The 22,729-nt window shown below is 41.8% G+C and overlaps 1 long non-coding RNA gene across 1 annotated transcript; it reads right to left on the bottom strand.

The window, feature by feature from the left end:
• Positions 1-8,990: 8,990 nt before the first annotated feature.
• Positions 8,991-18,330, bottom strand: LOC112844636 (uncharacterized). The gene is made up of 4 exons (XR_003217379.1): positions 18,284-18,330; positions 18,107-18,199; positions 17,257-17,358; positions 8,991-9,048 (listed from the first exon to the last, which is right to left on the bottom strand). It is a non-coding gene; the product is annotated as an uncharacterized LOC112844636 (long non-coding RNA).
• Between the last annotated feature and the right edge of the window lie 4,399 nt (positions 18,331-22,729).

Raw genomic sequence — 22,729 nt, 5'->3', positions numbered from 1 at the left:
CTCCAATGGCTCCAATATACAGCCTTCATAATATGATTCAAATGCTGTCTGTAAACACAGTGTCATCAGTCCACAGTTATCACATTATTTCATGATACTCAGATTTAACAGAACTGAGAGGGAGTGATTAAAATGAGTGCTGTCAGTCCAGTCAGTCCTTGAATTACTGCCCTCTGCCAAGTTAATAAAGACTGAATATGGTGTTACTGATTCTAAGTTCATTTGTTTTAATTACATATGTGCACACATTCATTCTGACCTGGAAATAGAAAACCATCAAATCTGTGTAGGTTTACTTTTACATGATGGTCATCTTACATCTTATGTAATCTGCAGAATTATATTCAACAGCTGGAATCTATACAATTATATCCAGTCTTAGCTTTTAGAACACAATATGTTGAATCTAACCAATGAATTCCCAGGATATCGCAGTGAATATAATTTAATCATTCACTGCATCTGCATTTCCTACAACACCTTTTCAAATGTTAAATATCCAGATAATCTAATTTAATGCTGTTGTTAAAAAAAAACATTTTAACAGTGCTAACCACTTTACAACAGTATTGGCATTTTTTATTTGACAGTTTTCATCTTTATTAAAATGTTTTCTATGAACCTTTCACTGGTAGAGTCGGTTTCTATTTGTATTTAATTAGAGTCCTTCTTTTGTGTATCTTTTTATCTTTCAGAGCAGTCTTGTTTTGTGCCATTTATTATTAAATTTTTTAAGCAAGATTATTTTTTGCGTGTATTTTGCAGCTGTAACTGTGATTTTCCAAACTTTGGGATAAATGAACCCCCAGCCTCTTCAAACGGACAAACTAGTGATGGCTAACCAAACAGACATAGTGGTGCATGTAATGACAGATGTAGTTATAACACGTGATGACAACATCAGGAAAAAGGAAGATGAGAAGTTAGAGAAATATAAAGAGCTGAAGAAGATGTGGATGGTAAACATAATAGTGGTCCCATTGACAATCCATACATAATAATTTCTTGATGCCCAATAGACACCAAAACATGTAATTTGGACAAACTCGAATAAATTTTATTCCTACAGAAATAATCTTTTTATATTAAGGGCACAAAGTAGCACTAAATCTCTAAATTGGACAGGACATGAGGTATCTTTTTAAAAAAACACATGACTATAAAAATATTTAGACAGTAATTCAGAGTCTAATAATCCAAGTGTAAAGTTTCACTTTAAAGTGCTATAAAGGTTACCTGTTTATGCAATAATATAATTCACATTTTAGATGATCATCTGTGGAAAAGTTTGAATCCTGACCTGAGAGTTTCCACTGAACACTGTGAACTCTTTAGTCCAGCAGACAGAAGCTTCACTCCCGAATCCTGCAGGTCATTGTTACTCAGGTCCAGCTCTTTCAGACTAGAGGACTGGGAGCCTAGGACTGAGGACAGAGCATCACAGCTTCTCTCTGACAGGTTACAGCCACTCAGTCTGAAAAACAAATTGCCCTTAGATTAAATTACTTTATATATTCAACCAAGACAAAAAAAACATTCATTTACCATATAAAATAAATAAACTGATAACATACACATGAAATAATAAAAAGAAAACATGTTTTAACATTTATGAATATATAAATCACAATTTATATGTGGAGAAAGTCAAAACAAAACATGCGGAATCAGCTAGGTAAACACCATCATTTCCTTAAATTTAAATTGAAACCAGTGAGGAGCTGGTAGATTTAGTGGAACTACCTCTGTACCTGCTGGCATGTGCATAAAGTACTGTTGGTCGCTTTTGTGATTACATACAGTTCAAAGTAATCCCTATTTATTACATACTGGACCTTGTTGGTAGTAAATCCTTTATTTAAAATAACACATTTTAGATGAATAAAAACATAATGTCAACAAAGATGACAGCAGGAAAAAAATGTGTTATTAACGGCAGCTTCTTTATACTGCTCTGCTACAGTTTTGAAAAACTTCTAGCCCAGCTGTAATAAAAAGTCAATAAAAAATTCAAACTGGCAAATCAGTGGCCATTTAAAACACAATATAAGGAACAATCTTTTCCTTTAAACTAGATGAAATTGTGGCAGCCATAACAGATTTAAAAAAAAAAAAAGAAAAGTTAAGAAAAGAAAAAAGAAAAGAAACACTGTATTTATGGTCAGGTACAAACTAACAACACAAAATCAGAGGAAGACATCAAAAGTGCAGTAGAAAAGTATTTCCTTCTCCTAATTATTTAGGGTTTTTCTTTTTTTCATGCATTAGTTAAATATTTTTTTTGGAGGAAATACTGAACTTAGCTTTTCAAAAACATGTGGTGTGGGGCACAACTAGCAGAGGGGCCGATGGCGCGATATGGCAGCCTCGCTTCTGTCAGTCTGCCTCCACCAGTGTGTGAATGTGAGAGTGAATGAATATTGGAATTGTAAAGCGCTTTGTGTGCCTTGAAAAGCACTATATAAATGCAATCCAAAGGTAGGTTTAGATACCATTGTACCTTTAATATATAATCATCATATTAAAAACTGCATGTTGTGTTTAAATGTTTTTTTTTAAATAAAATACACATTTGTTTGATCAGCTGAAACATGTAAAAGAAATTGGGTGAATAATTTGTCACATAACCGTAGTTAAAGTCGGACTGCAGATTAGAATTGAATAATGAAAGATCAACAGTGAACAGCTTGAGGCTATTTAACCCTGCAAGAGGTTGCTGAAGGATCAGACCTATGATGTAGTGCATTTAGTTTAGAAGAGTAAAATAACATAACACTGGATTGTTCAACATGCTTTTTGGATGAGCCTGAACATGTTATAGATCTTTTTTCATTATTTATATTTGTTTTCAACTAGTTACAATAATATGAGCCCACCATATGTTGGTTCACTGATAAATGTTATAGGAACAAATGTTTCTGAAACAGTCTGTTGCTATTAAACATTAAAATGATCACAGATTTAATGACAAATAATTAAAGGCAATATATTTAACAGTTTTACAGGACCTATTAGCACCTAACGTTTCTGTATTTTAAAGGTTCACGCCTGCTTTCTTATTATGCAGAATCAACATTTTACAAAATAAGGTATGATCACATATTTACTCACAGAGCTTTGTTGGAAGCTTTGACCACTGGCAGCAGCCTCAGAAGAGCCTCCTCTGAAGCAGAGTATTTCTTCAGGTCTAACACATCCAGATCTTTTTCTGATAACAGTAAGATGAAGACCAGAGCTGACCACTGAGCAGGAGACAGTTTATCTGTGGAGAGACTTCCTGATCTCAGGGACTGTTGGATCTCCTCCACTAGAGAACGATCATTCAGTTCATTCAGACAGTGGAGCAGACTGATGCTTTTCTCTGCAGACAGATTCTCACTGAGCTTCTCCTTGATGTACTGGACTGTTGCCAGAGTGATTCCTGAGATACTTCCTGTCTGTGACATCAGGCCTCGTAGGAGAGTCTGATTGGTCTGCAGTGAAAGACCCAGGAGGAAGCGGAGGAACAAGTCCAGGTGTCCATTTGGACTCTGTAAGGCCTTGTTCACAGCACTCTGGTAGAAGTGTTTATCTGCAGATTCTCTTGTTTCAGACTTCTGGGAGGTTTTTTGTTTTTCTTCCAGCAGATTGAGTCCAGAGTTGATGAAGGTCAGATGGACATGAAGAGCAGCCAGAAACTCCTGAACACTGAGATGGATGAAGCAGAACACCTTGTCCTGGTACAGTCCTCTCTCCTCTTTAAAGATCTGTGTGAACACTCCTGAGTACACTGAGGCTGTGCTGATATTGATCCCACACTGCTTCAGGTCTGATTCATAGAAGATGAGGTTTCCTTTCTGCAGCTGATCAAAAGCCAGTTTTTCCAGAGACTCCATCATCTTCCTGCTCTCTGGACTCCAGTGTGGATCTGTCTCAGCTCCTCCATCATACTTGACCTTCTTCACTTTGGCCTGAACCACCAGGAAGTGGATGTACATCTCAGTCAGGGTCTTGGGCAGCTGTCCTCCCTCTCTGGTTTCCAGCACATCCTCCAGAACTGTAGCAGTGATCCAGCAGAAGACTGGGATGTGGCACATGATGTGGAGACTTCGTGATGTCTCAATGTGGGAGATGATCCTGCTGGCCTGCTCCTCATCTCTGAATCTCTTCCTGAAGTACTCCTCCTTCTGTGGGTCAGTGAACCCTCTGACCTCTGTCACCATGCCAACACAGTCAGGAGGGATCTGATTGGCTGCTGCAGGTCGTGTGGTTATCCAGAGGTGAGCAGAGGGAAGCAGTTTCCCCCTGATGAGGTTTATCAGCAGCACATCCACTGAGGTGGACTTTCTAGGGTCAGTTAGGATTGTAGTTTTGTGGAAGTCCAGAGGAAGTCGACACTCATCCAGACCATCAAAGATGAAGACAACCTGGAAGTCTTCAAAGCTGCAGATTCCTGCTTCTTTGGTTTCAGTAAAGAAGTGATGAACAAGTTCCACCAAGCTGAACTTTTCCTCTTTCAGCACATTCAGCTCTCTGAAAGTGAATGGAAATATGAGCTGGATGTCCTGGTTGGCTTTGTCTTCAGCCCAGTCCAGGGTGTATTTCTGTGTTAAGACTGTTTTCCCAATGCCAGCCACTCCCTTTGTCAGCACTGTTCTGATTGGTTGGTCTCTTCCAGGTGAGGCTTTAAAGATGTCTTCTTGTCTGATGGTTGTTTCTGGTCTGTCTGGTTTCCTGGATGCTGTTTCAATCTGTCTGACCTCATGTTCATCATTGACCCCTGCAGTCCCTCCCTCTGTGATGTAGAGCTCTGTGTAGATCTGATTCAGAAGGGTTGGGTTTCCTGCTCTAGCGATGCCCTCAAACACACACTGGAACTTCTTCTTCAGAGCAGATTTAAGGTTACGTTGACATACCGTAGGAAAATGTTCTGGAAGAAGAATGCAAAACATTACGTCTCATTTACTTAAACCATAGATATTTGGCTACATGTTGGTCCATCTCTTAAGACAATAGCAAATGTTCTCGTCATCCATCCATATCCTTCTGCTTATCCAGGGCTGGGTTACTGAGGCAGCAGCCTAGGCAGAGAAGCTCAGACCGCCCTCATCCTGACCACCTCCTCCAGCTTGTCTGGGGGAACATCAAGGTGCTCCCAGGCAAGCCAAGAGATATAATCTTTCCAGCGTGTCCTGGGTGTGCCTCGGTGGGACATGCCCAGAACACTTCACTTAGTAGGCGCCAAGGAGGCATCCTTGTCAGACCCGAACAACCTTAACTGGCTCATTACCATGTGGAGGAGCAGTGGCTCTCCTCTAAGCTTCTCCTGGACAGCCATACATCTCACCTTATCCCTAAGGCAGAGGCCAGCAGCTCTTAAGTGGAAGCTCATTTTTGCTGCTTGTATCTACAGTCTTGCTCTTTTGGTCATTATCCACAGATTGTGAACATCGGTCAGGGTAGGGATGTGGATCGACAATTGTGAGCTTGTCTTTTAAACTCACCTCTCTCTTCACCATAACAAACCGGTAAAGCGTCTGGATCACTACGGTCGCTGCACCAATCCATCTGTCCATCTCCCGCTCTTTTCCTCTGTCACTTGTGAACAAGACCCCGTGATACTTGAACTCCACTTCGGAACTCGTCCCTGTCCTGGAGTGATATGGACAATAGCTCCAGGTTTGCAGGTGCCGATTCTCACTCCCACAGCTTCACAATCAGGCACGAACTGCTCCAATGCGAGCTGGAGATGGAGGCCATCACCTGATGAAGCCAGCAGAACCACATCATCACCCACCGGAAATGAGTCTGGCTATGCTAACCAAGCTCCTGCAACAGTTGTATGAGGATCGAATGGCCTGAAGCAACGGACCAGACACCCCATACTCACGAAGCACCTCCCAAAAGATCACTCAGAGTGACACTGTTGAATGGCTTCTCCAGGTCCACAAAACACATGTAGACTGGTTGGGCAAACACCTGTCCACCCTCAAGTATCCTTGAGAGGATAAAGAGCTGATCTAATGTTCCACGACCTGGATAAAAAACACATTGTTCCTCCTGTATCTGAGGTTTGGATGGACTGTCCTTCCCAGCATCCTGGCATAGACTTTCCCAGGGAGTCTGAGGAGTGTGATCCCCATATAGTTGGAACACACCCTTGGATACCCCTTCTTAAACATGAAGGACCCGAGGAAGTCCCCTCGCAGAACTGTAGAGGCATGTCAATCAAGACAGCCCTACAACATCCAGAGCCTTCAGGAACTCAGGGCAAACCTCATCTTCCCGAGGTGCTTTCCCAGCAAGCAGCTGTTTAACTGCCTTTGTGAGCTTGTCCCACAGATAGGTGAGTCGTCCCCCCATCCCCAGACTCTGCCACCTCTACAGAAGGAGGAAGCCAGTGGGATTAAGGAGGTCCTAAAAGTATTCTTTCCACCGCCCGACAATGTTCCTGTTAAAGTCAGCAACACTCCACTGTCACTATACAAACTGCAGGTAGAGCACCGCTTTCCTCTCCTGAGTCACCTGACGGTTTGCCAGAATCTCTTTGAGGCAGTCCAAAAGAATTTTTCTATGGCTTCTCCTAATTCCTGCCACACCCGATTTTTTGCTTCAGCCACTGCCTGAGCCTATCACTTGCCTCCAAAGTCCCACAGGCTAACCACATCCGATGGGACACCTTCTTCAGCCTGGTGGCTCCCTTCACCTCTGGTGTCCACCATTTGGTTCGGGGGTTACCACCACTACAGGCAGCAACCACCTTGTGGCCACAGCTCAGTGTAGTGGCCTCAGAAATGGAGATGCTGAACATGGTTCATTCGGACTCAATGTCCCCAGTCTCCCTCAGAATGTTGTCGAAGCTCTGGCAGAGTTATTGTGATTGACACCGGGGCCTCTGCGAGGCGTTTCCAGCTCACGTTTAGTTGCGCCAGGTCTGTCCAGCATCTTCCCCCGCCACCTGATCCAACACACCACCAGGTGGTGATCAGTTGACAGCTCAGCCCCTCTCTTTACCCGAGTGTCCAGAAAATATGGCCTTAGGTTTGGTGATACAATTACAAAATCGATCACTGACCTGCAATATAGAGCATCCTGATGCCACATGTACTTTTGGACACCCTATGTTAAAACATGATGTTCATTAAGGACAAACTCTGATTTGCACAGAAGTCCAAAAACAAAATACCAATCAGATTCAGATCTGAGATGCCGTTCCTCCCAATCACACCCCTCCAGGTCTCACTGTTGTTGCCCACTTGAGCGTTGAAGTCTCGCAGAAGGACAACAGTGGTTGTTTTTTGACTTTTCCAGTCATCAATTAGCTTGAATCTTTATAGAAATCCTCTTACTGCAATAGAGACGGTCAGCCAGCTCCTCCTCCTTCATTCTCCTCAGGAAGTCCACTGTGATCTTCACAAATGCCTGTCTGCTGCTCCTCCTCTCCACATCATCATCCTCCCTCTGACTCTCTAAGCATTCTGGGTAATCTGGACTCAGAACCTTCTGGATCTTCTTCAGCTCGTTCTTCACAAAAGTGATGATGTTGTCCTCCAGCAGCTGGAACAGAATACTTTATGAATGAGCAAATCAAACTGAAATCATGGAGCCAAACATCAGATCCTTGTTGGAAACATTGACAATTAGGAGTGGGTTTCAAAGTGATTTGCTGATTCAAATTGATTTTAATTCAAATGATGTACGGTGTCACGTACATGGAATTCACTCTGACCCAAACTGACTGAACCAGCAGCAAAAACAGATCAAAACTATGCTTCATGTTTGATAAAAATCGTCATTAATTCCCTCCTACTTTTGCAGTTTTGCTTCCACAACGATAAAAATCACACTTCCTCCACAGCTCTCTCTCTCTCTGTGCACTCAGAGAACAGTTTACCATTAAAAATCTGTTTTCTGCATTATTGGCTTGCTTATTACCCACGAGTCTACCGTTCAGTGCTGTGGGTCATTGGTTTTTGTTTTTCAAAAATGACCTCTGACAAGAAAGCCTCATTTCTGCCGTTCAATGCCAAAGAAATGTAAACTTTTTAAGATTATCTAAAATGCAAAACACTTAGCTGTGTCTCTAATCAAACCTCTGTAACTTTGCTCTGCTTCACTTTAGCAACATCATGTAATGTTCAGATGCTGATTCATGGTTTTCTTCAATTTTTGTTCTACTGCAGAATATTTTTAAGGTTATCTGCTATAAAAACTCAGGCCTGGAAAATCTCCTTCATGTTTTTCTGTTTTATCCTCCTTACTTTGACACAAAGGCCTCTGTTGTGATGCTCACACCTCTGATAAAGTCTCAGCTTTGTTTTTAGATATAATATGGTTTACACTGAGTTTGTAGTTGCAGAGAAAGTCTCATAGTTGTAATTAAATATTTTAAATTTAAAAGGTTTAGAGGGTTCTTTCGAGAGTTACATTTCAAGATAAATAATCATAATTATATTTCTGACTGAGTCAAATTGAACTGAAACAAATAAAATCAAGAATTGAATTGGGACTTTGTGAATCAGAACTGAATCAATTGTAAACATCAGCAAAGTTAAGAAAAGGGAAAGACTTTGTGTACTCATGTAGAAGGACAACTACTACTATTAAAAACTACTTTAGTAAAAGTTGAAGTACTTATTCAACTTCTTTAATCTTCTTTAATCAAGTAAAAGTAAAAAAGTACAGGCTCTGACATGTACTCAAAGTAAGAAAGTAAAAGTAGTTATTTGGAGGACGTTTCTATTTTTAAAGAAATATAGAAAGTTCAGATGTTTGTTTAAAAATGTACGGAGTGCAAGTAAAAAAAAACTAGTCAGAAAAAAAAACCTACTCAAGTAAAGTACAGATACCAGAAAATTGTACTTAAGTAATGAGGTATTTGTACTTTGTTACTTCCCAGCCCTACTGACAATCCACTGGCCTACAAGGAGCAGCATGGAGATGACTGTGAACAGAATAGATGTAACAGTAGTTGTTGTACATGTACAGACCATAAATATGGAGTCCAGCTGTGTTTGATGCTGCTGGGCAGACTGACCACTGGGAACCTCTGAGCTCTGCTGGTCCACTCTGTGGAGGAACCATGACGAATTAGTTCAAGCACAGGATAAAGATCCAGTAGTTTCTGCTCAAATAACTTCACCTGAATCGCCTTTGGTGAAACATTGCTGACAGTACCTGCTGTGACTGCTTTGTGCAGCAACTATAAACATTTGTGTAACTGTTGATCAATCCTACATCACTGAGTGAATCTGGGCTCAGTCCTTCACACAGAGCATACAATATTTCTGCTGGATTAGGATCCAGAGTTTGGGTTTGTTTGGGGCTTCTAAAACATATTATTATGATGATTATTCGGCTTTAGGTTTTACACTCCGGGTTGTGAGAGGACCAATGGGATCAAGGATTTCCAAGCAGGTTGAATTAAAAGAAAGTAACTTGTCATTTGTCTGAGTGAATGGATCTATGATAAAGTAAGGGATGATTATAGTTTCTATGAGTACAAACAAAATGATCAGCTGTATCTGAGGTGGAGGAACATTGGTACAGTCTCTAGCACAGGTGGGATATTTGATCATTCCTGACATCCTAGGGCCAGTCATGACTGCTCTTCAACAGTAGCTCAGATATTTAGGAGTGACTGGAAGTCATAAACCAGAAGAGAAGAAGAAACAAAGCGACCATGAACAGAACAGGTAACAGCTGACAGCAGCCACACACACAGGCACCATGTCGACACAACCCTGTGACAGGCAGACTGGAGCTGAGCCAGCATGAACAGCACTGTGGTTCAGTGTTGTCCTGATGGAGTCTCATTAACAGCAGCCAGTATGATCCAGGCTTTAGCTGCTGGGTCTCTGTGTGACCTCTCAGACTGTTTCACAGATCAGACAAAAAGACATGAGAATCAGAGCAGCTCTGTTCTGGTTCCTGTGCCTTCTAGTTTAGTTCTGCTTGTTTCTGTGTTCGCCCCGTCTCACCGGTCAATCGTGTCAGTGTCAAGTCTGAGTCTTGGCTACGTTCAGACTGCAGGTCTTAATGCTCAATTCTGATGTTTTTGATCAAATCCTATTTTTTTGTCTGCTTGTTCACACTGCAAATAAAATGTGACAGCAAACGCGCTCTAGTGTGAACCCTCAAAGCGGCCCGCATGCGCAAAAGAAGACGTCACACACAACGCGCTCTGTTTAGACCCAGACTTGTGACTTTACGCTTCCCAATTTTGCTTTAAGTTATAAAGTTATTTTGTTATTTACATATGGCCTAATAATTATCCTTATTGCTGTTTTAGAAAGAAGCAGTGCTTAAAAGGATAGTTGCAGATTTCTGTCAGAATCTGCAGATTATACAGTGGCTTGCAAAAGTATTCAGCCCCTTTGAACTTTCCCACATTTGGCCACATTACAGCCACAAACATGAATCAATTTTATTGGAATTCCAGGTGAAAGACCAATACAAAGTGGTGTACACGTGAGAAGTGGAACAAAAATCAGACATGATTCCAAACATTTTATACAAATAAATAACTGCAAAGTGGGGTGTGCGTAATTATTCAGCCCCTTTGGTCTGAGTGCAGTCAGTTGCCCATAGACATTGCCTGATGAGTGCTAATGACTAAATAGAGTGCACCTGTGTGTAATCTAATGTCAGTACAAATACAGCTGCTCTGTGATGGCCTCAGAGGTTGTCTAAGAGAATATTGGGAGCAACAACACCATGAAGTCCAAAGAACACACCAGACAGGTCAGGGATGAAGTTATTGAGAAATTTAAAGCAGGCTTAGGCTACAAAAAGATTTCCCAAGCCTTGAACATCCCACGGAGCACTGTTCAAGCCATCATTCAGAAATGGAAGGAGTATGGCACAACTGTAAACCTACCAAGACAAGGCCGTCCACCTAAACTCACAGGCCGAACAAGGAGAGCGCTGATCAGAAATGCAGCCAAGAGGCCCATGGTGACTCTGGACGAGCTGCAGAGATCTACAGCTCAGGTGGGGGAATCTGTCCATAGAACAACTATTAGTCGTGCACTGCACAAAGTTGGCCTTTATGGAAGAGTGGCAAGAAGAAAGCCATTGTTAACAGAAAACCATAAGAAGTCCCGTTTGCAGTTTGCCACAAGCCATGTGGGGGACACAGCAAACATGTGGAAGAAGGTGCTCTGGTCAGATGAGACCAAAACGGAACTTTTTGGCCAAAATGCAAAACGCTATGTGTGGTGGAAAACTAACACTGCACATCAGTCTGAACCACACCATCCCCACTGTCAAATATGGTGGTGGCAGCATCATGCTCTGGGGGTGCTTCTCTTCAGCAGGGACAGGGAAGCTGGTCAGAGTTGATGGGAAGATGGATGGAGCCAAATACAGGGCAATCTTGGAAGAAAACCTCTTGGAGTCTGCAAAAGACTTGAGACTGGGGCGGAGGTTCACCTTCCAGCAGGACAACGACCCTAAACATAAAGCCAGGGCAACAATGGAATGGTTTAAAACAAAACATATCCATGTGTTAGACTGGCCCAGTCAAAGTCCAGATCTAAATCCAATCGAGAATCTGTGGCAAGATCTGAAAACTGCTGTTCACAAACGCTGTCCATCTAATCTGACTGAGCTGGAGCTGTTTTGCAAAGAAGAATGGGCAAGAATTTCAGTCTGTAGATGTGCAAAGCTGGTAGAGACATACCATTTCCCTGTGTGTTATACTTGTATAACTATGCATGTGACAAATAAAGAACCTTGAACCTTGAACCTTTTGTGAGTGTGGACACTTCCTCTCTTTGCTCTTTAAATGCTTTGCTTCTTTTATTGATTTTTATGCTGATTTTTCCCCTTTTTTCTGTATGAGCTTACCTGCGAGAGCTTCTGGACACTTTTAGATCATTAGGACTAAAGTGTTCTTTACAGAAACAGCAACATTTTTATAGTTACCTTATCCTCAGCGCTCTGTGTGTCTGTGGCCTAGACACAGCTGAAGCCTGATTACAGCGTCTGGACACCGAACAGCCTCAATAGCCTGGTAAGGTGCTAACCGCTAGGCTAACTAGCAACAAGATGCCTTCCCTCTCCACAGATGACTACCACAGCCTCCTGCAGAAGATTGCAGTACTGGAGACAAAAATTCATCGCTTAGAAGTAAACGTGGAGGTAAATGGACTGTGTGGAAATTAAACAGCCTTGCCTTTGATTCAAAACAATGGTGATGAGCAAGCTAAGCTAAGGAGCACAGATAACATGACCAAGAAAGTAGACTCTGTGCATTATAATAAATCCTCAAGCAATAATCCCCCCTTGGACTGTCTTGGTGCAAAACCAAGACATAAATCATGTCTCCTGGAAGGGGGAGGACGTATCACAGGCAGAGCACAGCGAGCTGAAATCTCTGAAACCGACTGGCCTTCACTTCCTACGAGACAGAGAAGCTCTTCTACCCCTGTATATGGGAGGAAACAGGACTGGACAACCGTGAATAGGAAGGTTAACAACAAACCTCCAAAACAACTGAATGTGAAACTGCAGAACAGATTTGCTCCACTATCAAAGGACCCTGGATCTATATCGGACGACCATCCATCTAAAAGTAGCAAAGTAAGGTCTGAAAATCTGTTGAAAAGTAAAAGGCCACAGGGAAAGCTAAAGGCTAGGCCTGAAACTCTGATTGTGGGTGACTCTGCCGTAAAGGATGTACAAAGGATGTGCGGTAAGAACACTAAAGTCCTCTGCTTTCCTAAGGATATAGTCAACAACCTGAAGGAGAGAATTCTTCAGATTGCAGATGAATATCCAACTGTGACAAACATTGTTCTGCATACAGGGTCAAACGATGTGTCCAAACAACAGTCGGAGGTTCTGAAACGGGACCTTACTGGATTATTAAATACTGTAAACTCTCTGAATGCAGCTGTATTCATCAGTGGACCTGTACCGCCCGTCAGAGGAGGAGACGAGAGATTCAGCAGATTGTGTGCCACAGACTGCTCCCAAACACGAGGGGGCAAATAATACCTCTAAAACACTTAAGTTGGCTTTATTAAACATTAGATCTTTAGCTGGGAAAACATTTTTATTTAATGACTTAATCACCGAGCACAGCCTTGATTTTATGTTTCTAACTGAAACTTGGTTGGACCAAAGTAACAGTGGAGCTGTTCTCATTGAGTCGACCCCTCCTAACTACAGTTTTATCAGTGAGGCCAGGGTGAGCAGGAGAGGAGGAGGGGTTGCCGTCTTATTTAATGAATCATTTCAATGTAAGCAGTTATCTCTTGGAAGTTTTCAGTCTTTTGAATATGTGGCGTTACAGCTGAAGGCCCCATCCAAAGTTGTGTTTCTTAATGTTTACAGGCCTCCCAAATACTGCACAGACTTTTTTAATGACCTCAGTGAACTGCTGTCTGTGATCTGTGTTGATTTCGACTGTGTAATTATTGTTGGAGATTTTAACATCCATGTGGACAACCCTCAGGACAAAGGGACTAAAGACCTGAGTAACACTCTGGGCAACTTTGGGCTGACTCAGCATGTAACAGAGGACACACATAATAGAGGACACACTCTTGACCTACTCATCTCCAAGGGCCTGAGCATTTCAAAGGTTACTGTGTCTGATGTGGGCCTGTCTGATCACTACTGTGTTTTCTTTGAAAGTAAAATCTCAGCCCACACAAATATATCAACAGCAGTGATCACAAAACGGTGTATAACTGAACACAGTAGTGAGATCTTTAACCAGGTCTTCCCATTAACACCTGACCTGTCCAGAGGTTCAGTCGATGAGCTCGTCAATAGCTTCAATGCTAAAATGTTAAATGTAATGGACACTATTGCTCCCATTAAGGTGAAGGTTATCTCTGGAAGGAAGAAGTCTCCATGGAGAAACTCCACACTGGTGAAAAAGAGAAACTTCACAATTATAATTTACAACTGAGGAGTGCAAGGAGGTCCTACTTCTCTGACATCATCACCAAAAACAGTCATAATGCTCGGGTCTTATTTTCTACAGTTGACAGGCTAACAAACCCTCCTGTGTCAGTGGCAGCTGAACTTCGACCATGGCCTGCAATGACTTTGCCAAATTCTTCACAGACAAAATCCAAAAGATTAGACAAGCAATTGGTACATCAACAGCAGATCCAGGAAATGTACTGTGTCCACCAAAAAACTGTTTAAACACCATCAAACAGTTTCACCCTATTAACAGCAAAGACCTGGAGGACATCTTAGGTCAACTGAACTCCTCCTCTTGCTGTTTAGATGTCCTGCCAACAAGTTTTTTCAAAAAGGTCTCAAAGACTTTGGAGTCAGACCTGTTACAGATCGTAAACTTTTCTTTAATATCAGGTGTGTTTCCAGAACCACTAAAAACTGCTGTAATTAAACCTATACTGAAAACGGACAATCTTGTCAAGACACAAATGAACAACTACAGGCCGATCTCAAATCTCCCATTTTTAAGTAAGATTATTGAAAAAGCAGTTTCTCAACAGCTCAATTACTTCTTAAAAGAGAATAACTGCTATGATGCCTTCCAGTCAGGTTTTAGACAGAACCACAGCACTGAAACCGCTCTGACCAAAGTGTTTAACGACCTATGTCTGAATACAGACAGTGGAACAATGTCAGTCTTAGTTTTACTGGATCTCAGTGCAGCATTTGATACAGTTGACCACAACATATTACTCAAACGACTGGAGAACTGGGCAGGTCTTTCAGGAACTGTACTAAACTGGTTCAAAACATACTTAGAAAACAGGAAATACTTTGTATCAATAGGTAACTTCACATCTGAGCAGACAAGTATCACATGTGGAGTTCCCCAAGGTTCCATCTTGGGACCCCTTCTGTTCAACATATACATGCTCCCACTGGCACAGATTATAAAGAACAACAAAATAAACTATCATAGCTATGCAGATGACACACAAATATATATCACAATGTCACCAGGAGACCGAGGCCCTGTACAGACTCTTGGTAAATGCATTGAGGAAATTAATGACTGGCTGTGCCACAATTATCTCCAGCTAAACAAAAACAAAACTGAAGTAATAGTCTTTGGTGCCAAAGAAAAACGATTACAGGTCACCAGAGAACTTCAATCTATACACCTACAAACCACAAACCAGGCGAGAAATTTGGGTGTAGTGATGGATGCAGACCTAAACTTAGAAAAACACATTAAGACAATAACAAAATCAGCTTACTATCACCTCAAGAATATTTCAAGGATAAAAGATCTGATGTCTCAACAGGACCTGGAAAAACTAGTCCATGCATTCATCTTTAGCAGGCTTGATTACTGTAACAGCATCTTTACAGGTCTACCTAAAAAATCAGTCAGACAACTACAGCTCATTCAGAACTCTGCTGCTCGAGTCCTCACTAAGACCAAAAAAGTGGACCACATCAGTCCAGCTCTGAGGTCTTTACACTGGCTGCCTGTCCGTCAGAGGATAGACTTTAAAGTTCTGATGCTGGTCTATAAAGCTCTGAATGGTTTAGGACCAAAATACATCAGTGACCTCCTGACCCAGTATGAACCTTCCAGATCCCTCAGGTCATCTGGATCCGGTTTTTGATCAGTTCCCAGAGTCAGAACCAGACACGGAGAAGCTGCATTCAGCTTTTATGCTCCATATATCTGGAACAAACTCCCAGAGAGCCTCAGATCAGCTGAAACACTCAGTTTATTTAAATCCAGGTTGAAGACTCAGATGTTCTCAGCTGCATTTGAATAAAGCACCAAATCCACACTTTTAAGCTTAAATTTCAAAACTTATATTTTAACTACTGATTTTATCTACTGTTCTAATTTATCTACTGTTTTTTTAATCAATTTTAAATCATGTTTTTTATTGTTTTTGTTTTTTAATGTCTCTGTAAAGCACTTTGAATCACCTCGTTGTTGAATTGTGCTATATAAATAAACTTGCCTTGCCTTGCCTAAAAGACTGGCAGCTGTAATTGCAGCAAAAGGTGGTTCTACAAAGTATTGACTCAGGGGGCTGAATAATTATGCACACCCCACTTTGCAGTTATTTATTTGTAAAAAATGTTTGGAATCATGTATGATTTTCGTTCCACTTCTCACGTGTACACCACTTTGTATTGGTCTTTCACCTGGAATTCCAATAAAATTGATTCATGTTTGTGGCTGTAATGTGACAAAATGTGGAAAAGTTCAAGGGGGCCGAATACTTTTGCAAGCCACTGTACAGTACAAATAAAATGTTCACGTTTCTCCAAAGTTGTCTTCCCAACAGTTTCACTGACATCTACATGGGATGGCCAGGAAGCGTTCACGATGTCTTCTCAGGCGCTTCTCCCACGCTGATAATTGGAGTCTTGTCTTGTGTAAGTGACGTAAAAGACAGATTTAATGTGACATGACCTTTCAAACAGCAGTCGCTTTCTAAAACATCAGATATGTATCGGATTCAGTACCAAAGTGACCCAGGTCTGCTCCCCCGTAACACTGCTCTTTTATTGAGGTTACATGAATATGCATAGGGTCATTAACATATGACGTCTACATACACACAAAGAGTACCATGCCTGTGTGTTGCGTGTGTGTGTGTGGGGGGTCAGAGTGTGACCCCATAAATGACTTCCCTAAACCTGCTGGCCTGGAAGTCCAGCAGTTCATCTAAACAAAAGGCACTTAGCCTAAAACTGACATAGATACGTTTATCCTACCATAAAACAATAAGACAAGGTACGACCTCTCCCATGCTCCCAAGATGTGGGTGTGAATGCCAGAACACTCTGGAATGCACACAACGTGTCTCTGCAGACTACTAAGGATCAAACCCTACAACTAATTATAAAACTCTAAGCATATATGAGTAGATATTTCTAAGCCTAAATGACAATCAACAATACAAATCTAACATTATCCTTTGTGCATTTAAGCCCTGTTGTCACGTCAAGTCTGACCATCTTTGGTCATGTGTAAGTAAATATTTTAAAACTCCATCAAAGACTCCTGATGTGGATGTTTGGAGAAGAAAAAGAGGGACAAAGTGGAGCGTCAAGCTGAAGCTTCATTCACTGCAAACTTACAGTTATGTTTTCTTATTTCTAGTGGTTGAATGTTTACAACCTAAACAAAGCTGCCTCTTTGACATCATCCTGTTGTGTTTGGGTCCAATCCTGCCTGCCACGCAGCACTACAGGACAAAGTCTAAGATTTTTATCTGTTTGTTTTCTTTTTAATGAGTCTTTGGTCAAATTTATACAAGAAAAGACAAACAGGTAAAGGAGTCATCACAGTTCTCTGACCTCGTTGGTCCAGGTTCACCACTGAAGTCTGGAGGATCATCTTTGGACCAGTCACTCCTCACAGACGGACAGCTGGACCCTGCAGACTGTGACCTCTGACCTCTGCAGACACAAACATGATTGAAGCAGCTGTATCCACAGACTGCAGTAGACTGCCTAACAGTTTAGATGAGTTCAGCTTTAAGGAAAACAAATGTCCTGAAGCAACAGTGAGAAACAGTCTGCCTGTGGCTGTGATAGCTGCCGTTAAGGGCGTTCATGTGTTTGCAGTTAGACGAGGAGATGTTACCATCATGGAGATGTTAACAAATCCTGCAGCATCACGTGGCACAAACTCTTTGTGTTCCTGTCATCTGCAAGCAACAGGAGGTTCGTTAATAAAGGCGGGATGGAGACGTGACTGTGAGGGTTCTCCTTCATCCAGCTATTACAGACACATCTGGGCTCACACAACGAGCCTTTGTCTAATACAGCAGCTGCTCTCTGAACACTTTTCTGAAGAGGAGTTGCACAAACCTTTGTTTGCTTTCTAGAGCAGCGTATCATCCTCACAGAGCACAGCTGGCACGCTTGTTTCTGTTAGCTAAAGTCACCACCAGGCTAAAGTCAAACTATCCACTGCTAGCAGCTGTTTCTATCATAGTTTAGGATCCAGATGTGTGATGTCTAAATTTACACCTGTGATTAAAGTAAATAGTTAAAAACAGCCAATTGTGTCCAAATGTCTTAAAACCAGATAAAAGGAGCCTGTGTGTCCTTTGAGACACTGCTCTCCTAAAGAGATGCATTTTAGAAACCAGGAAACATCAAAATCATTTAAATCAACCAGTTCATCTTACTAACAGCTCACCTCTCTGCAGCAGAGACTTTAAAATTAATGGGGCGATCTGCAGACCAGTCACTCTGTAAGGAAACAGAGCTGGGTGGAGGTCCAGGTGGGTTCCTGTGAATAATGATGGAGCAGTGATGTGAGTGCTGAGCTGTGACATGGAGAAGAGTCATGGACAGTTAGAGATGGTCATCTCACCTCTGAGCTTTGGTCTGGCTCTCATGTTCCCCACACAGAGTGCTTTTAGAGGGAGGGACTCCCTCCTCTCTGTCCTCACACTGATCCATGCTGCTCAATTCAGCTCACACACACTTTCTACCTGCAGAGGAAACACAAATCATTCATGTGCACATCGACTGAAATCCTCCTTTCCATCATGTGTGCTGTCCAAATATCAGCTGCTTCTTTCCTGCTTCATCTCAGTGTCAGCTGAATGCAGTCAGACAGCAGTGTGAAAATATTCGGTTTCATCAATCATCTATATTTACAGTCAAAGACATTAGAGTTATTTTATTTTTTTAGGAACAGACAGGAAACAGCAGCATAGTGCTGTTTGTGACTCTGATGAAGAGACGACGGTTTTGTTGAAATACAAACACACACAGTTTGTTGTGTGAAGAATTCGAACACAAGCTGAACAAACAGTAAAGTTCCTAAAGACAAACTGTTAAAGGAGGAAACAAAGCAAACTTACAGTTTCTTCACACAGACCTCAGACCTGGACACGGACACACAGGTGAGCTGATTCCTGAAAGGAGGCAGGATTCAGGTAGGTGCTCTACTCTATGTTGGTACAGGGCATTGAAGATGATAACAATGGGTGGATTATATTCTTAAACTTAGTTACAGCGCTTTCAGAAAGACATCTACTTTGATAAAGGTTGTTTTTCTTGTGACATTACCAATAAGTTTGATGTGTCACATGGCCCTCTTCCTATTGAAAAAAGAAAAGTTGTATCCAAGATGGCCAACTTCTAAATGGCCACCTCTTGAGGTTTTTGCCCCCTCACATATACTAATGTGCCACAAACAGGACTTTAACCCTTTAAAGCTGGTCGGAGCAGGCACGCTCCATTTTGCGTAACTATAAATCCCGGTAGCTCTGCAACCACGTAAGCTAGCGCAATAATTTTTTTTGCATATGAAACCAGACGAGTTGTACTTACATCTTATGCCATCAGCTTGTCCTAAGTCACAGTTTCCTTCCACATATAGCTTTGCAAAAACTGCATAAAAACCACTTGCAGCAACAAAAACATAATATTCCAGAAACACGCTTTGCTGATCCGATCAGCTGTTCATAACACTTCCTACGTCCATCAGCGTGAACTATCGCATGTCCGCCATGACCTGGCCGAAACCGGAGGTGACGTCATTTTGCGGAAATGTAGTTTTTTTACAATTGGCGCCTCATGAGCCTATACTGGTGTTAAAGTTATGTTTGACTTTATGACTTTCTGTGTCGTTTCTGGGATGATTAGGACTCATATTGCACTGCTGGAAATACTTTATTTTGATGCATATGCTGCTTTTTTGCAAATTTGCATTATAATATTTATTTTCGTTTTTCCTGCAGTATATAAAAATTGGTGTATTTCAAAAATAAAACTATGAAGACACTTAAAATAAATTTCCTGTGGTGGGAAACTAGTTTGTGCAACTGTTTTGTAATTACAGTTTTGAGGGACAAGCCTCTTAAATTTCTCTAACTAGAAATATATGTTAAAAAACAAAAACGATTTTCAATTTATTTGTAGTTTATTGGACTTTTTTGCAATTTATGTAATTACTATGGACTTAATGAAGACATATTATTAAAATCTGGGCTATAATGGTTGTATTGATGAATAGCAACTTGAAATGCTCCCAAAAATGGCTCCACAGCATGTAAAAATATAATATGAGCTCTGGCGGATTTGGTTCTATGGTAGGACTTAAAGGGTTAATATTACCAACCATTCCCATGTTATTACGGTGTATCCATGTAAATGGCCCATCCTGTACTTATCACGTCCAAAATGGCGAGTGTCAAGTACAAAACCTCTATAGAAACCTCCAGCAAGAAATTTCCAAAAATAAAACTGTCCAACTACAGAGTTTGAAAAAAACTAAACCATGAACAGACACATTTACAAATAGGCTATCAATGATGTAAAGTAGTAATAATAATTTACACATCCGCGCACACAGACAAAATAGCAGGAGAGTGGTTAATGGTCGGCCTCGTGAGTCCGTTACCATGAACTATGGAAGAACAGATTTGTGCTGGAGGTAAGCTGCACACAGCTGATGTTAGCCAGGAAAACATTACACGCTGCTAATATTACCTTAACACGAAGATTCACACGGAGACGATCAGCATCAGTCACAAACACCAGTTTCAGAAAAGAGGAACTTTGAGCAGGAAGGAAAGAGTCAGAGAGGCGTTTGAGGACACGTTTACAATCACGAACATCAGAGACTCGGAAACTCCCAAATCTCTGTCAGGTTGTCCAGAGATGATTTATTTCTGCTGGTTTTCCTGTTTGAAACACAAACGTCTTTTATCACTTTATTGTTCTTCTTCCTGCAACATTTTAATATTCCTGAGGTCGAATGGCCCAGGATGTGAGTGGGCGTTAAGGCGTCTGGGAAGGGATCTTAGGGGGACACTCCAACAGGGTTAAATCTGGGACTCTTCACCATTTGAAGAGTCCCAGATTTAAGCCCTAGAACTGAAGAAGCTTCTCAGATGAAGGTGAAACGTCTTCAAGCAACTTAAAGAAGTCCAGATGCTTTTCTTTCCAAGCTCCTTCGACTACGATGACCTGGATGATGGAGAACCTTCATGGACATACTGACATAAACTGATCTGTAGAAGAAAATGTAGAAAAATGAGTTATATGATAAAACATGTTTATGATAGTTTAAGATATATTTCATACATCACACTGACTCCACTCTGACATCACTGATCAATAATCAAACAGATCAAACTGATTGATCAGCCATCAGAGGATCAATGGAGCTGCTTCTGTTCCTGATGTTTGATCCTGGACCTGAAGCGTCCCTGCAGAGGAGACACGACAGCTTCACACAGAAACACAATAAAATAATAAGTGAAAGAGAACCAAGTGAAAGTGAACAAACACCTGTAACTGTGAGCAGCACGATTCTCCATCCATGATGTTTCCCTGGCTCCAGGCCACACAGCTGTATCTGTCTGTGGGGCGTTTAAGGGTCAGGCTGAACTGTCCGCTTTTCACACGCTCGTCTTTCTTTCACTCTGTGATGCTGCTCCTGTTTGTCAGGCTTCTCAGGACGGTGCCACCACTCCACCCGAGTGTCCTCAGGCAGCCGGACAGACTCCGCCCCCTTCTCCACCTCTGAGAGAACAGCAAACACAGCATGAGGTGTACAGACAGCAGCAGGTTTCAGAGGTGTAGAGAAAGCTGAAGCCGATCAGAGGACGGAGGCCATGTCCACACTGATACGTTTTCTTCTAAAAGCTTCTTTTTCTCTCCGTTTTGGCCTCCACACTGAGACGGCGTTTTTGCTCAAGGAAAACTGAGCCCTTTGAAAACAACAACGCATTTTAGTCATGTGATGCAGTCATGTGACCAATTAAACTAAGTGGGTGGACGGCATTATACAGCAGTTCTTTTGTTTGCTCTCAGTTTTGACAGATTAAAGATTAATATCAGTTTATACCTGCTGCAGAGCTCCAGATAAAACCTTTCCTCCACATTTGGCAGCGAAGCTTCAAAGAGCCTGAAAGTAAATAAACGGCTCATGGAAATGACTTCCTGTGTGAGGCTTCAGTGTTAGTGGAGCCGCTAAAAGTGCTGGATCTAAATCTGCACCTCAAAGTGCGTTCACATACAAGTAGAAGGGGAGTGAGTGGGTCAGCGCTCAGGGCACAGACACTAAGTTGGCCTTAAACACACCATTTATTTCCATGGAAACAGACACAACCAGAGTTACAGGTTAAATCCCCCTATACAATAAAAAGAGTCTTTTGTGCGACGAAGTTGTGTTTCCAGTTTGTCATTATTAGAAACATTATCAGCCACAGGCTGAATGGATTCAATGGAGTAAACTGATACTGGTCCCACCATGACCTCTGACCTCTGACCTGCATCTACAGCACTGAGCCCTGACAGTGAGCAGCACTTGTTTCTTCAGCAGGATGTTTCCCTCCCTGCTGCAGACGGTGCAGGTGGAGGTGTTTGTGTCTCCATCTGTGGGTATTTCAGGGTCAGACTGAGGTCTCCAGGTTACAGCAGCTTTCTCTTCATCTTCGTTGGGTCTCTGTAAAACTTGTGTGTCTCAGTTTGTTCCTGATGTGTTCCTGACTCGTTCTTTGGTAACTAGTCTGCAGCGTCCTGTAAAGTGCTGCAGACATGTTGGATGAAGAAGAACAGACAGACTGAGCCTCCACAGTCGGCCATGTCTCACACGCTTCCTTTCTTTGGGCCTCAGCATCAGCAACGTGTCTGTGGAGGATGTAGCTTTGAGTCACCACAGCTGCGTCTTTGTTGACCTTCACTTGAGGACGTGCCATTGGATAAATGAGTCTATTTGAAACTTCAGAAACAAAACTCAGATCAGAAAATGGGAGAAATTCAAAGTTTTGTTTGACACAATCAGCTGTTGCGTTTCGAG

The sequence above is a fragment of the Oreochromis niloticus genome, unplaced genomic scaffold (genome assembly GCF_001858045.2).
Source record: "Oreochromis niloticus isolate F11D_XX unplaced genomic scaffold, O_niloticus_UMD_NMBU tig00000658_pilon, whole genome shotgun sequence".
NCBI classification, from domain to species: domain Eukaryota; kingdom Metazoa; phylum Chordata; class Actinopteri; order Cichliformes; family Cichlidae; genus Oreochromis; species Oreochromis niloticus.
This window is presented reverse-complemented; position numbering and strand designations above follow the sequence as displayed.